Source organism: Oryctolagus cuniculus, chromosome 5 (assembly GCF_964237555.1).
Source record: "Oryctolagus cuniculus chromosome 5, mOryCun1.1, whole genome shotgun sequence".
NCBI classification, from domain to species: Eukaryota; Metazoa; Chordata; class Mammalia; order Lagomorpha; family Leporidae; genus Oryctolagus; species Oryctolagus cuniculus.
This window is the reverse complement of record NC_091436.1, coordinates 116,575,709-116,591,050: the sequence shown is the minus strand read 5'-3', so window position 1 is coordinate 116,591,050 and position 15,342 is coordinate 116,575,709. Positions and strand designations below refer to the sequence as shown.

At 43.6% G+C, this 15,342-nt stretch overlaps 1 protein-coding gene across 1 annotated transcript in view; it reads right to left on the bottom strand.

Annotated features, from left to right (window-relative positions):
• The window catches only part of GCM1 (glial cells missing transcription factor 1), a 66,116-nt gene extending 51,102 nt beyond the window's left edge, over window positions 1–15,014 (bottom strand). The window contains exon 1 of the mRNA XM_002714506.5: window positions 14,808–15,014. The gene's annotated coding sequence lies outside the window, so the exon portion shown is untranslated. The remainder of the gene's footprint in view (window positions 1–14,807) is intronic.
• Window positions 15,015–15,342: the final 328 nt, after the last annotated feature.

Genomic DNA, 15,342 nt, shown 5'->3' with positions numbered 1-15,342 from the left:
AAATGGTCTGTTAGCTTGCTAATCAATCAGCTCTGTCTAGCAAACACTTTGATCTCCTGAAAATGACAACTCAGCAAAGGCCTTGGGACTGTAATTTAGAATGAAATAAACAGGCTGGGATTAGGTAATTCTCTTTGTGCTAATGAGGAAAAAAAATGGAAATCTGGGTGCTGGCAGGGGAACCCAGTACTTTCTAGTTCATTCTGGCAGGATGCTTTTTCAGCCATTCTGGTCAGACTGCTGGGGGTAACAGTGCTTATCCAGGCATCCATTTGCTTAGATCAATATGGGCCAACTCTCCACCAGAAACCTCAGGTTCCTGCGAGTCTCATGCCTGAATTTCATGCTTTGGTGAAACCAAGGTGAGATCAAACAGTCCTCAGCCTCAGCTCTCGGCAGCCAGTACTGTGTCTACCAGAACAGGCCATGTTCCTAAGAGAGCATGAACCAAGGGCCAAGGGCAGGGACAAGCCCGGGAAACAGCTGCTGCAGGGAGGCACAGACACAGAGGAAGAGAGAAGCTCCCTCCCTTGAAGTGTTTGTTCTTCTCTCCGAGGCTGTGGACACAGAGACTGGGGTTGGTGGCTCTCTGGATGGCTTGGGGGCTCACGCTGCTCAGGACTCACAGGGAGTCTTCTTGGTCTCCAGATGCCAAGCCTGCTCCATGGAGAATCCTTCCCTCCTTCCTTCCTCCTCAACTCCCTCCCTCTCTTCCTTAGCTGTTGGTTTTCGGTTGTTGTTAAAACTGAGTTTATTAATGTGTTACACAGAGTAAAATTCATCCTCCCCATGTGTATGGATTTATGAATTTTAACAAAGGTACGCAGTTCAGTAACTGCCCAGACACCATCACCCAGATTCCATCACCCAGTCACCCCCAGGTCTCCTAGACCTCTTGGTAGCCCATCCCTTTGGATGGGCTGAATGCAAAATCCTTGCCACTACTTTTGATTGTGTGCCGTGCACCAATGATGTGACTTCTCTGCATGCATACCAGTTTCTACCTCTTTAAAGTGGAACCAAGGATAAAAACTAACACATGAGGTTCCTGTGAGAAGTAAATACTCAGTGAAAATTCCTTGTCATCATCATCATTACGATACACAGTTGATGGTCTATAAATCTCAATTTGTCGTGTTGGCTACCGGCTCAAACACTGGAATATCTCATGCTTGCTTCCAGTCCAGGAGTCAGGTACCAATGGACAGTTGGTTTTCTCTAATTTGTGGATTCTGTGAACAAGGTACTGGTGGGTACAAGAGATTAATTAGTCCAGGCCCCTGCTTTTCAGGAGGGAATGAAGTGCTGTTCTTGACTTATGAAGGAGCCATGAAGACCCCTTAGGCTAGTCCACATCAGGATAGCTAATTTACAAGGGGCTGAGGGCAAAGGTGGAAGGTGGAAGGAAAATGAGAAATGACAGGAGATGGTGTATAACAGTCACAGTGATTCTAACAGCTAAAAAGTATTGAACAATCAGATTACAGGTTTCCCACTTGCAAATACAGAGTCCTTTATACTACAGGGTCTCATTCATAAATTAATTTTCCCTTTACATGGTCCACTAGAGTTAGTGAGGGTAACTATGGCGATCAGCAAAAGCTAAATTCAAAGGGAAAAACTAGATTAGACAGACATCTACTTGTGCAGAAACTCCTCTGTTCTTAGCTTTGTTTTTTTTTTCTTCTGCTTGTCCATGATAAACATTTCTAGTAGAAAGAACAGAGGAAAAAAAAAAAAGCATGTTTTTTCCTTCTTCAATATCCATATGAGTAAGTGTGGGGCTGCAGTCAGATCGTCCCATAGCCAAGGAGCCAAGGCCTAGACTTGATTCCTATCTGTGAGGCCAGAGATGTTAGGAAGCCCTAATATATCATCTTCGGAAAAAGATACCTGCTCACCCAAACCGATACCACACCCACCTCCCAAATGCTTGCACAGGCCACCCTTCCACCTACACCAGCCCCTGCACCCAAAGTACAAGTTGAAGGAATCCTTCCAACCAGGTGGTCATCTCCAGGACGCTTCCTCAAAGTGCAGTGGGCCTGCCATGAAGTAGGACACTGATTGTACTAAATTCAATGGCTCACTGCTTTCCATCATCCTGATTAAATCTAGGAGAAGAGGGTCCTTAACACTTGCTAATCATCCTTTTAACAAGAGCTACCACCCCCCAGCAGGTGATAGCATCAAACTATATTTAAGGATATCCTTTTTATTTCTGTTGTTTTTATTTTTAGTTACTTTTTACTTGTGGCACATGCTTTTTCATTTTATGATACCACATAAAATTTCCTTTTACAATGTCTTTAAGTTTTTGTAATGCACACATTTAGCAAAAATTATTAAGTAAATAATAACAAGATGGTACAGCCAGTCCTCCACATCTGTGCATTATACATCTGCAGATTTAACCACCTCGGCTGGGAAATTTTCCAAAACAAATTCCAGAAAGTTCCAAAGAGTAAAATTTTAATTTCCTACATGCTAAAGGCCTACACTGAATCCACACAAATGAAGTGAGGGGTAGGCCCACCTGCTGTAAAATCCTGCCATTTCACAGGTCCTCAGCCTCTGTCAAGTGCTTGTTTATGTTTTGCCTTGAGTCTCTTTCATAGAAATCACCCGATTATGGCAAAAATAGTAAAGGCTGCTTGCAAGTGATTGAGTGTAGCGATAGGATCCCTGAACTAGCAACAGCTTGGCTTGGCTTAATTTTTTAAAATTAACTGTAGGGGGTAGACATTGTGGCACAGCAGGTTAAGCCACTACTGAAGATGCCTATATACCATATCTGAGTGCCTGAGATTGAGTCTTGGCTCCTTTTCCAATCCAGTTTTTTACTGAAGTGCCTGGGAGGCAGCAACTGATGGTCCACATACTTGGGTCTCTGTTGCTGCCTTTTTTTTTTTTTTTTTTGACAGGCAGAGTGGACAGTGAGAGAGAGACGGAGAGAAAGGTCTTCTTTTTTCCGTTGGTTCACCCCACAATGGCCGCTGTGGCCGGCGCACCACTCTGATTCAAAGCCAGGAGCCAGGTGCTTCTCCTGGTCTCCCATACGGGTGCAGGGCCCAAGCACTTGGGCCATCCTCCACTGCACTCCCGGGCCAGAGCAGAGAGCTGGACTGGAAGAGGAGCAACCGGGACAGAATCTGGTGCCCCAGCGTGGACTAGAACCCGGTGTGCCGGCGCTGTAGGCGGAGGATTAGCCTATTGAGCTGCTGCGCCGACCATATTCTATTGCTTTGTTTCATTCAGTTCCACCCCAATTACCCTAACTCCATAAATTTCCAAACCTCTCTCTCTGTGGGGAGATTGATTTGGGCCTCAGTGTGACATGCCCCTTTCTCCTAAGGCCTGTGGTAATAATAAATGTTCTTTCTCAGATATGAGTCCTTTTTTCACATCAGTAATTGTGTGTGAGCACAGGACCTGTCCAATAATATCTGGCCCAGATGTGGATGTTGTGGGTACCTGGGGAATGAACCAGTGGGTAGACATTCTCTCCATCTCTGTCTCTTCCTCTCTGTCATTTTGCCCTTCAAATAAATGAGTGAATAGGGGCATATTGTGGCATAATGGGTTAAGCAGCCACCTGTGATGCCAGCATCCCATGTGAGTGCTGGTTCCAGTCTTGGCTGCTCCATTTCTGATCCACATTTCTGCTAATATGCCTGTTAAAGCAGAGAAAGATGGCCCACATGTTTGGGCCCCACACCCATTTGGGAGATGGATGAAGCTCCTGGCTCCTGGCTTAGGCCTGGACCAACTTTGGCCATTGCAGTCATCTGGAGAATGAACCAGAAAATAGAAAATCTCTGTCTCTATGAAACTCTGCCTTTCAAATAAATAAATAAATAAATCTTTACAAAAATTCACTTCTAGAATTTCGTATGAATATTAAGTGCCTCCTAACAGATGAGAATAGATTGGAATTTGAAAGTTGCTTAATAAATGTGGAATCAAATATGGAGTTATAACTTGTTGAATACCTACTGTGTATCAAGTGTTGCAGAAATGGGACAATGGTAAAAGATGGACAAGGTCAAGGGCTTGCAAACTAATGGAGACAAAAGAAAATAGATGAACAAAGACAATTTCAGAAGCTGGTACAGGATGAGGAGAACGTCAGATTATGTTTGTGCATGTGTGTGTGTGTGCATATGTGTGCACAGGTGACTAGGAAAGACCTCTTTAAGCAGGTGACATTTGAGTTAAGACCTGAAGGATGCATGGGTTCCAGAAGAGATCTGGAGGAAAGCATTCAAAGTACTGGGCAATGCTGAAGCTGAAGCAGGCCTTTTAGATAAGGCGCTAGGAGAGGCCTGCCAGGCTGGGGACAAGAGTGAAAGGGCCAAGTAGCCTACAAACACTTTCTCCCGTTCTGTCAGTCGTCCCCTTCACTGGGAAGACACACTGTGTATGGACAGAAATATTACACGTTACCCCATAAATATGTACAGTTATTGTTAATAAAATGTTTTTAATGTTTTAGAAAGTAAATAAATTTAAAATAAAAAAAATACTTAATGCTTAAAAAACGTGAGAGGGGAGAGGGTAAAAGACATTCAGCCCTGTGCGTTTTAGATGCCCTGAATTCAGAGTCACACACAATCACAAACTCTGTGACCTTGAGCAAGCTCCTTAACATCTCCAAGGCTCGATTTCTGCATCTGTAAAGAGAGGAAACTCCTGGGTAACTGCAATTCACAGAGGCTTTTTTTTTTTTTTTTAAAGATTTGTTTATTTGAAAGGCAGAGTTAAAGAGAGGGAAGGGGGGGAGAGAGAGAGAGAGAGAGAGAGAGAGAGAGAGAGAGAGAGAGACATCTTCTATCTCTTGATTGGCTCCCCATATGGCTTCAACTGCTGGGGCTGGGCCAGGAACTTCATGGGGTCTCTCTTGCAAGTGCAGGGGCCCAACCATTTGGACCACCCTCTGCTGCTTTTCCCATGCACATTAGCAGGGAGCTGGATGGAAAGTAGAGCAGCAGGGACTGGAAACCCTGCCCATGTGGGACGCTGGCATTGCAGGCAGCGACTTCACCAGTTATGCCATAATGCCGACCCCAATTCACGGAGTTGCTACAAAGATGACATGAGAGATCTGAGTAAAGCATAGGATGGAGGCACGTGGTCATTCCACTGTAAATAGTGGTTGTTGGCACCAATGTGTGCACCTTCATCACTGACTGTTGACCACTAAGATTCCCTCTGTTCAATATTGGAGGTCTATGCCGACTTTTTCTAAGTTGAGACATAACAAGTCAGAGGTTTACCACTATAGCACCCTGAGCCAAACTTCTCCTGCTGCCTTTTTTTGTAAACACCTCAAGAATAATGTTAACATATTTAAATGATTTGGAAAGAAACCAAAATAGGAATATTTCCTGGTGCATGAAAAATATATGAAATTCATATTTCAGCATCTATAAATAAAGTTGCACTGGAACACAGCCATGGTCTTCTTTATGTGTTGCTATGCCTTCTTTTTCCCTCCAGAAGCAGAATTGAGAGTTTCAATGACAACCATATGACCCACAAAACAAAATTGTTACTATCTGGCCCTTCACAGAGAAAATTTGTCTATCACTTTATTTATTTATTTATTTTTAGGATTTATTTATTTATATGAAAGGCAGAGATACAGAGGCAGAGGCAGAGAGAAAAAAACCTTTCATCTGCTGGTTCACTCCCCAAGTGGCCGCAATGGCTAGAGCTGAGCCAAATCCAAAGCCAGGAGCCAGGAGCTTCCTCCTGCATCTACCACTTTAATACATCACATTAGTTAGGGGTATGGTTTTGGAGACAACTGAGTTACCTGGAGGCTGAATTTCCTTCTAAGCAGAAGGGTATAAGTGCTTCAGCAGGTTATAAGAATTAAAAACATTTGTTCTGGGGCATGCATTTGGCCTAATGGTTAAGTAGCTTGTTAAGATGCTGGCATCCAACATTAGAGTAACTGGGTTTGCTACTCAGTTCTGACTCTTGACTCCAAGTTCCCTTTTACACAGATCCTGAGAAGTAGTGGTGATGGCTCAATTAACTGGTTTCCTGCCACTCATGTGGGAGACCTGGACTGAATTCCCTGATCGAGGATTTGGCCTGTCCCAGCCCCTGCTGTTGCAGGCATTTGGAGAGTGAACCAGTGGATGGAAGATCTCTTTCTCATTCTCTTGTTCTGCTCTCTCTGCCTCCCAAATAGGTAACATATTAAAATTTCTTTGTTTTATAATTGAAGTTCGACAAATATTTGAAAACGAGAAAAAGACAATGAAGATGAGGATGAAGTTGGATGAAGTTTTTCCACTGTCTGAACAACAATTTTACATCTTAAGTTACGTGCACATTTTTCATGGAAATATCTCTCCAAGCTGGAAGTCAGCCTTTCTTTTAAAGTTCAGCTTGCTGGACCGGAAATGGGAAATGGGAAAAGCTGCCACCCACAGTCCCGGCATCCCATATGGGCTCCAGTTCGAGAACCGGCTGCTGCACTTCTGATCCAGCTCTGCTATGGCCTGGGAAAGCAGTACAAGATGGCCCAAGTCCTTGGGGCCCTGCACTCACATGGGAGACCCAGAAGAAGCTCCTGGCTCCTGGCTTTGGATGGGCACAGCTCCAGCCATTGCGGCCAACTAGGGAGTGAACCAGCAGATGGAAGACCTTTCTCTCTCTGCCTCTCCTTCTCTCTGTGTGTAACTGTGACTTTCAAATAAACAAATAAGTCTTTTTAAAAAGAGAGAATTATTGTATAATTAATCATCTTTAAACAAACATGGCAACAAATAAAAAATGATCCTAGCAGCTCAGTAAGCATTTGTAGAAATGAATTATACTCAGAACTCTTGGTTTGGGATTAGAATATCAAAAGATCCATTCAATTACTCTTGGATTATGCAGCAGCATTTTTTTAAAGCCAGTGATCCCCAAAACATAAACACCCAAACAAAAACTCAATCAGCTCTTTTCTCCATTTTTATCTGTTTACATTTGAAGAGAACTTGGGACAGCCCCATGAGCGGCTGACTGGCACACACCAGCACCCCAGGACATCCTGCTGTCACTGCAGTCATAGCCTTGACTCCAGGTTCATAGCCATGAATTTATTCTACCCTTCCCAACAGTGCCTGGCACACAGCAGGTTCTCACTCAAAAAGAAGCAGAAAGTATCTAGAAAACAAGAGGCCTGTTTTAGAAAGCTCTAAATTTATTCAAAGTTAAGAGATGCCACTCTGCATAATCTTTTGCAAGTTAAAAAAAAAAAAAAAACTCTTCTGTGTTCCCAGTCACTGCACAAGCTGCTGCTTGCTTTTTCAGGACCAGCCTCTGCCCCTCCAATCGTCTCTCCCTCTCCTTCTGCCCTCAGTATTACTGTAAGTTTGTTTCTAAAACCCTCTGTCCTCTCTCCCCAACGCCCTCCTTGTGCAGGCTTCCCTTCCAGGTTTCAGGTCCTTGCTGTAGGTGAGGCTGGTTGGATGGGCAGATACCCAGCAACACTCAAGGGGCAGGGCTGTGCTTTGTTCTTATGGGAGAATGGCCAGTTGGCTTTTTTCTTGGTCAAGTGGAGGATCATTGTCATTTTTGTTCCATGGACATCTGTTCAGAGCCAAATATTTGTCTTGGTTTTGTCCATGGCCAGGTGGGCTTGCCCCTTCTCCAGTTTCCCGCAGGTGGAGCCCAGGCTGCTGGGTCTGACGACTGCACCATCTGTCTGTTTGTGGATCATCAGGAACAGGAGGAAGGGCATGTGACTGGGGGGGTGGAATTGATGGAGGCCTAGCTCCTCAGAGTGTGGGCACCAAACCCCCAGGGGAGGAAGTTTGGGTTCGTGATAGGTGAGGATCAGCCAGGCCCTGGGAGGTAGGGATGGAGGAAGAGAGGTGTAACCATGCTGCTCTTGGGTGAGCCGTGTTCCTTCTGACAAAACACCCTCCCTGCTTCCATCCCCCACATCACCCCACAGTGATTCCAGAAAGGAAGAAGAAACAGAGGCAAAGAGATTCTGTTCTGCGGATGGGAGAAAGGAGAGGCAATGGTGCTCCGGGCTCAGGGAGGCTGCCGGAGTCTGTTGTAGTCACTGCTTCCCTGCTCTGTGTGGAAGGGTGTTGGGGCAGGGTCCATTTCTTGTCTTTCACTGTCAAGCTGTGTACCGGCCATGCAGGACACAGACAGGACCCCAGGGGTCTCCAGCCGGTGCCTGTCATCTCCACAGAACTCTAGACACCCTCATCCTGCCCTGCGCCCAGCTGGTAGTTTGTACCCATGCCTCAGGCAAAAACGCCAGCATCCCTGTCACACTGTGCCTGACAAAGGCCCAGCAGGCCGGTGAGGAGATGGTAGGCAGCCAGGTGATGAGGGTAGGCACGCTCCTCTCCTCAGCACTCTCCCAAAACCCCCGCTGCCCATTCTCCATGCAGCCAGACTTCACATCTGGAATTCTTTTTTCTGAAGATTTATTTTTTGTTTATTTGAAAGGCAGAGTCACAGAGAGACTGGGGGAGACAGAAAGAGAGATCTTCCATCCACTGGTTCACTCCTCAATGCCCACAACAGCTGGGGCTCGGCCAGGCCAAAGCCAGAAGCCAGGAACTCCACTTGGATTCCCCATGTGAGTGACAGGGGCCCAAGTACTTGGACCATCATCCGGTGCCTTCACTGTGCATTAGCAGAGAGCTAGATCAGAAGTGGAGCACTTGGGACTTGAATTAGGCACTGTGATCTAGGATGTGGGCATACCAAGCCGAACTTAACCTGCTGTGTCACTAAAGAATGAAGGCCAGTGGAGTAAAAGATGGAAGTCAGGAATTCTGATGGCCTAGAGATAAATGCTTTAAAAAATCTGGGAAAATAACTATGAAATGACAGGAGGACCAGCAGCTATTGGAGAGGACAGGATATCTGATGATTTCTCTGGATAGGTTAAATATCACAAAGTGTTCCATAGTAAATACAGAATAGACCACTTCTGATTAGTGACAGCTTGATAGTTCTAATAAAAGATCTTAGTCTGGGATAACTAGACAAGTCTCATTTTGACCTATGTATTCATTATTGGCTCAGTAAAGTTGTGAAAGGGTCACTTTCATTTCCACATGTGACAACCTGGAGCATTTCTGATCTGGGTGATACAAGTCTCCTTCCAGAAAGTTCAGTGGTGAGAGAAAAAATTCTAGCAACTGTTGAACACTTTTACAAAGGTCTCCGAGCAGAAAATCTAATCATATCAGATAAAAGTGTATCACTAGCAAGAAGAAAAAAGCACTCTTTATGCTACAGACTAAATGTCCATGTCTCACCACACTTCATATGTTCACTCCCAATCCTCAATATGATGGTGCAGTAGTCCCACTGTCCCAAGCACAGTTTCACTTTTGATGGTTTTCAGTTATCACAGTTCACTGTGATCTGAAAATATTCAACGAAAATTCCAGACATACACAAGTTTGTAAGTTTTAAATTGTGTGCTGTTCTGAGTAGAATGATGAAATCTTGCTTCACTGTGGACCCGGCACATGAACCATCCCTTTGCCCCCCGTAACCATGCTGTATGTGCTACCTGCCCAGGGGTCACTGAGTTGCCATCTTGGTTATCGGGTTGACGTTATGATATTTATATATATCCCAGTGCTAGTATATGGAGTGCATGCCACCTGCAGTTTCAGGAATCCACAGGGGGGTCTTAGAACATATTCCCCCATGGATAAGCAAGGGGCTCCTGCATTAGGAGTTGGTAACTTTGAGAGCTGACTAGGTCGTGAGAGCAAAGCCCTCATGATTGACATCAGTGCAGGCCCTGGAGAGTTCCCTGCCCCTTCTGCCATGTGTGAACGCAACAAGAAGAGAGCCCTCCGTGAGCCAGGAAATGAGTCTCCACCAGACCCAGAATCTGCCAGGGCTTGATCTTGAACTTCTCAGACCACAGAACTGTGAGAAATAAATTTTCTGTCATTTGTAAGTCACCACGTCCATGGTGTCCTATTATAGCAGTCCAAGCAAGCTAAGGCACTTGATATAATCATACATGTCATATTATATGTATCATAGATTCCTCTCATTTTAAAAGAATAGAAAGGGGCAGGGATTTAGCCTCGCCATTAAGACGCCAATGAAGACACATGGGTCACATAGGAGTGCCTCCAACTGATACCCAGCTCTGGTTCCTGACTCCAGCTTCCTGCTGATGTGGCTCCTCGGGGGCAGCAATGATGACTCAAATAATTGGGTCCCTGACATGCACCTGACAGACCTGGATTGAGTGCCCCAGGGCTTTGGCCTGGCCATTGTAGGCAGTACTCTCTCTCTCAAACTAAAAAAAAAAAAAAAAAAAAAAAAAAAAATTAAAAAGAAGAAGAACAAAAATCAGGTGGCTTATAAGCACTGTGTAAAACACAAGAACACTGTGAGGAATGGGATGCATCTTAGTGGCCAAACACAAGGCAGTCTCCTTGAGAAACCTCCCATGCGTTCGCATGCTAGACTCAACTACCCTCTGTGTGTCCTCGCTGGGCCCTGTCACCACATGTCCCACATTGTCCTGACAGCGTTTACTGATGTGCCTGTTCCAAGGTCTCATCCATGCTCCATGTCCTGGTGCCTAGCCCCTTGCCTGATGCCCAGCAGGCACCTGAAAATGGAAGGGGAAGTGGGTGAGCCATGTTAAGAGAGGTCAGTTGGGAAATGGGGGCCTCCCAACTCCTTTAGTCTCTACCTTCTTAACGCCCTAAAAATGAGAAGCATTTGTGTGAGAACGATAGTGATGCAGGGAGGACAGAGATTTTCCATCCTTTGGTTCACTCCCCAAATGGCCTCAACAGCCAGGGCTGGCCAGGCCAAAGCCAGGAGCTGGAACTCCATATGGGTCTCCCAGATGGGAGGCAGGGACCCAAGCACTTGGGCCATCTTCTGCTGCTTTCTAAGTTCTTTAGCAAGGAGCTGGATTAGAAGTGGAGCAACTGGGACTTGAACTGGCGCCCACATAGGATGCTGGCACTGCAGGCTGCCGCTTTACCTGCTACACCACAGTGCCGGCTCCCAGTAGACACGGTCTTTATATCCTTCAAGTAAGATTTTCTCCTCACATGTCTATGGATTATTTATAAAAAAATTTTTGGTATTTAGTCTCAAATAAAAACATCTAACAAAATTTTAAGATTTTAACAGTTTTAAGATTTTAAATAAAGCCTCATACCAAAAATTTTAAAGAAGTTTTGATCATTACACAATAAAATTAGATATAAATAAAAAATAATTAAATATTTTAATTATGTGTAAATTAAGAAACACTCATTTGTGAAAAAGTTAGTGAGAAAAATCAAACAGATTATGAACATGTAGAATTTAATGAAGAGGAGAATATTTTATGTAAAATAGAAAAGAAACTTCGAGAATTGTATTCCAAAGAAATTTTATAACCATGTACACATTAATGCCCAAAGAAGAAAGTCTAGGAGCTGGCGCTGTGCCACAGGGGGTGCTTCTGCTCCAGCTCCTTCCTAATGCTTCTGGGAAAACAGCAGAAGATGGCCCAAGTACCTGGACCCCTGCCTCCCATCAGGAAGACCCATATAGAGTCCTAGCTCTTGGCTTTGCCCTGGCCCAGTCCCACCTGTTGAGGCTGTTTGGGGAGTGAACCAATGGATGCAAAATCTCTGTACTTTCTGCATCACTCTGACTTTCAAATAATTAAGTCATAAAAAGGAAGGAAGGAAGGAAGAAAGAAAGGAGAAAAAGAAAGGAAGGAAGGAAGAAAAGGCCCCTGAGGACTGACAATTGTTGATCCTATAGAAAAAGAAATAAAAAACCAAAGAAGGCTAAAACAATAGTAATAAAAAACTTGGTACTCATCTTAATAAATTAGGTAAACACCACAGATATTCTTTTAAAAGGTATGAAGAGTGAAGTAATAAAGACAGAAGCTAAAAGTGATTAATTATAATCAGAAAATATAAAGAAATATAAAGTAAAACAAATCAGAAGATTGATTCTTTGAAAGGATAGAAAAGATAAACTTCTTTTGAGCCAGATTCTTTTAAAAGGATCTTCCTCTTTAAAAATTCACATTTTCTGTAAATGATACAGAAAAATTGGAATGAGAAAGATGTACATATTCACCAGCACCGACATGACTAAGGAATTACAAGCAGCTGTAATATTCAGCTCCACGGAAACAAATGAGAACTGGAGGAAGTCGGCTTAGAAAAATAGAAATGTCAAACCTGGTTCCAAGGAGACATAAAACAACTTGAATAAACTAATTAATTGCCAGGAAGGAGACTGAACAGGAATTTAGATGTTAACTATGAAAAAACTTCTGTGTTACCTTTAAAGAGCAGCAAAGTTTCCGTATTATCTAAACTATTGCAGATCACAGAAAACACAAAGCCCTTAATTCATCTTACCAAACAACATAACCTTAATAGTAATACCTAATGAAAAAAGAGACAAGAAGAAATGATAGACCAGTCTTATAAATATGAACGACAGTCCTAGGCATTACCAAATAAATACAGCACAATTGTAAAGGACTAACACCATCTGACCATTTTTTTGGAAGATTTGTTTATTTGAAAGTCAGAGTTACACAGAGAGGAAGAGACAGAGATCTTCCATCTGCTGGGTTACTCTCCAGATGGCTTCAACGGCTGGGGCTGGGCCAGGCGAAGCCAGGGGTTAGAGAGCTTTTTCCGGGTCTCCCACATGGATGCAGGGGCCCAAGCACTTGGGCCATCTTCCACTGCTTTCCCAGGTTCATTAGCAGGGAGCTGGATCAGAAGTGGAGCAGCTGGGACTCGAATTGGTGCCCATCTGACTATTTAAAGTGTAACTTTGGAATGTAAGGGTGTACAATATAAGGAAACCCTCATCAAAAAGCATTATATTATCAGATTAAAGGATTAAAATCCCCTTAATTATATGTATAGATGATAAAAAGCCTTGATAAATTCAGCTGTCAGCCATAATAAAATATCTTAGTAAACCAGAAGATATTTGGGGAATTCCTCCAGGGCCCTGTGTAGCTGGAATATATCACCAACCCTGTGATATTTCATTCTACTTGGATAAGATAATAATTCACAAAAACTGGGCCTCAAGAGGATTTCCTAGTAAGTATTAGGGCATCGCTTTGCTGCATTTCAAGGACAGTCTAGTGATTTTGAAAAAACGAGGGTTTCAGACACAGGCAGAAATTCCAAGTCAGTATTTTTCTGGGGAAGCCCTTACAGTAGAGGCAATGCTAACTTCAAAGTCTATGTTAAGGGGGAAGGCATTGAGCATAGGTGGTTAAGACACTGCTTGGGATACTGCATCCCATTTAAGAGTGGGTAGGTTTGAATGTGCACCCTGAGAGGCAGCCGGTCATGCTCAAGTGCTTGGGTCCCTGCCACCCATGTGGGAGAACCAGATTGAGTTCTCCACTCCTAGCTACTACCCTAGCCCAGTCCTAGCTATTGTGGGCATTTGGGGGAGTGAACCAGCGTGAATAGGTCTCTGTGTGTCTGTTTCTGACTCTTCTTCTCAAATAAATAAATGTAAATACTTAATTTAAAAATGTATGGAAAATTATAATTAAAATCATGACTCTATCATGGTACAACAAAATTTTTGAAATCCATGCATTTGCACCCAAAATATTTTTATGCCAAAATAAGTGCAGGCTTATTAATTACATTTTCCACGAACCTCTAAAAGTATCATGTTTAATTGAATACTTTGCTGTTGCTATCTTAAATTTCTAGATGATTTTGAAACAAAACACCCTGCATTTTCATTTTGTATTGAGCTCTGCCAGTTTTGCAGTCGGTCCTGAGGATAGATTAGCATTTATCTCTGTCAAGCGTTTTGCTGCCTGGCACAGATGAATTTTGACACACTGGAGGGTTGTTGAGTTGATTAAAGAAGGCAACATAAACTTCTTGGTGCCCAAATTGAAGAATGAGGCCACGTAACATGGATGGGCAGATAAATTTAGTGTTTCTAGGCATTGTTCTTCTCAAGTCTTCTCAGAAATGGGTGCCTTTACTTTCACAATGGAAACTAAATCAATGGTTTTAAAATATAGCTACTTCTGAATATTATTCAGCCTTTAAAAGGAAGGAAATTCTGGGTCCAGTGTTGTGGCATACCCAGGCATACTCATAAGCCAACATATGAGCCACGGTCATTCCATATGAGTGCTGGTTGAAGTTCCAGCTGCTCTACTTCTGATCCTGTTCCCTGTGGCTGGGAAAGAAGCAGAAGATGGTCCAAGTTCTTGGGCCCCTGAAACCACCAGGGAGACCCAGAAGAAGCTCCTGGCTACTGGCTTCATCCTGGCCCAGCCCTGGTGGTTGTGGCCATTTGGGGAGTAAACCAGTGGCTGGAAAATCTCTCTGCCTCTCCCTCTATGTAACTCTGCCTTTCAAATAAATAAATAAATCTTAAAATAAAATAGAAAAGGAAGGAAATTATGACACATAGTACAACACAAATAAGCCTTGAGGACGCTGTGCTAAATGAGATAAGACAGTCAGAAAATTCAAGTACTGTAGATTCCACAAAATGAGAGACCTGGAATAGTCAAATTCACAGAACCAGAAAGTGGAGTGGTGTTTGCCGGGGGCTGGGGAGAGTGAGTTATGGCAGCTATTGTTCAATAGGTACAGAGTTTCAGTTTTGCAAGAAGAAAATATTCTGGAGTTTGATTTTACAACCATGTGAAAAAATTTAACTCTACAAAACTGGACACTTGAAGATGGTTAAGATAGGACATTTTGTATGTATTTTATGGCAATGCAAAGTTTTTAAAATGGTGATAGTTTTCGAAAACTTACGTTTAGAGGTGCCGGGCAGAACGTGCCAGATGTTTTCTTCCACAGTAGGAGAGACAGGAAGTATGAGATTCCTAGATGGCTAATGAGAGATTTGCTATCCGAAAAGACAGATTTCAAAGGCTTACTGCACTATCGCACATTTTTTACCTCCAAAGAATTCTACCTTGTGAACTTTATTGTGTTGTTCCGAGGCTTCTCTGAGTGTGTTCTTGCCTTATCACCATGAGGGTTTTTTCCGGTTTTCAAACACATGTTTTCTGAGAGCCTGCAATGCATGGGGCACTGGGACACAATGAGTCTAAGCACATTTCCTTCATTCCTTGCCCTCATTGAGATAAGGTTTCTGAGAGGCAAACAGCTCGGCATCCACCTGTCTTGTGATAGATGTCCTGAAGCAGACACTGAGGGTGCCGGGAGGGACGTGAGCAGACGTGAGCAGCGCCTGCGGCTTAGACTAGAGGGCAGGCAAGGTTGCTGTGATTGCAGAGGATGCAACATGGCTGTAAGTTCTTTAGGCCTCCTCCCATGAGAAGTG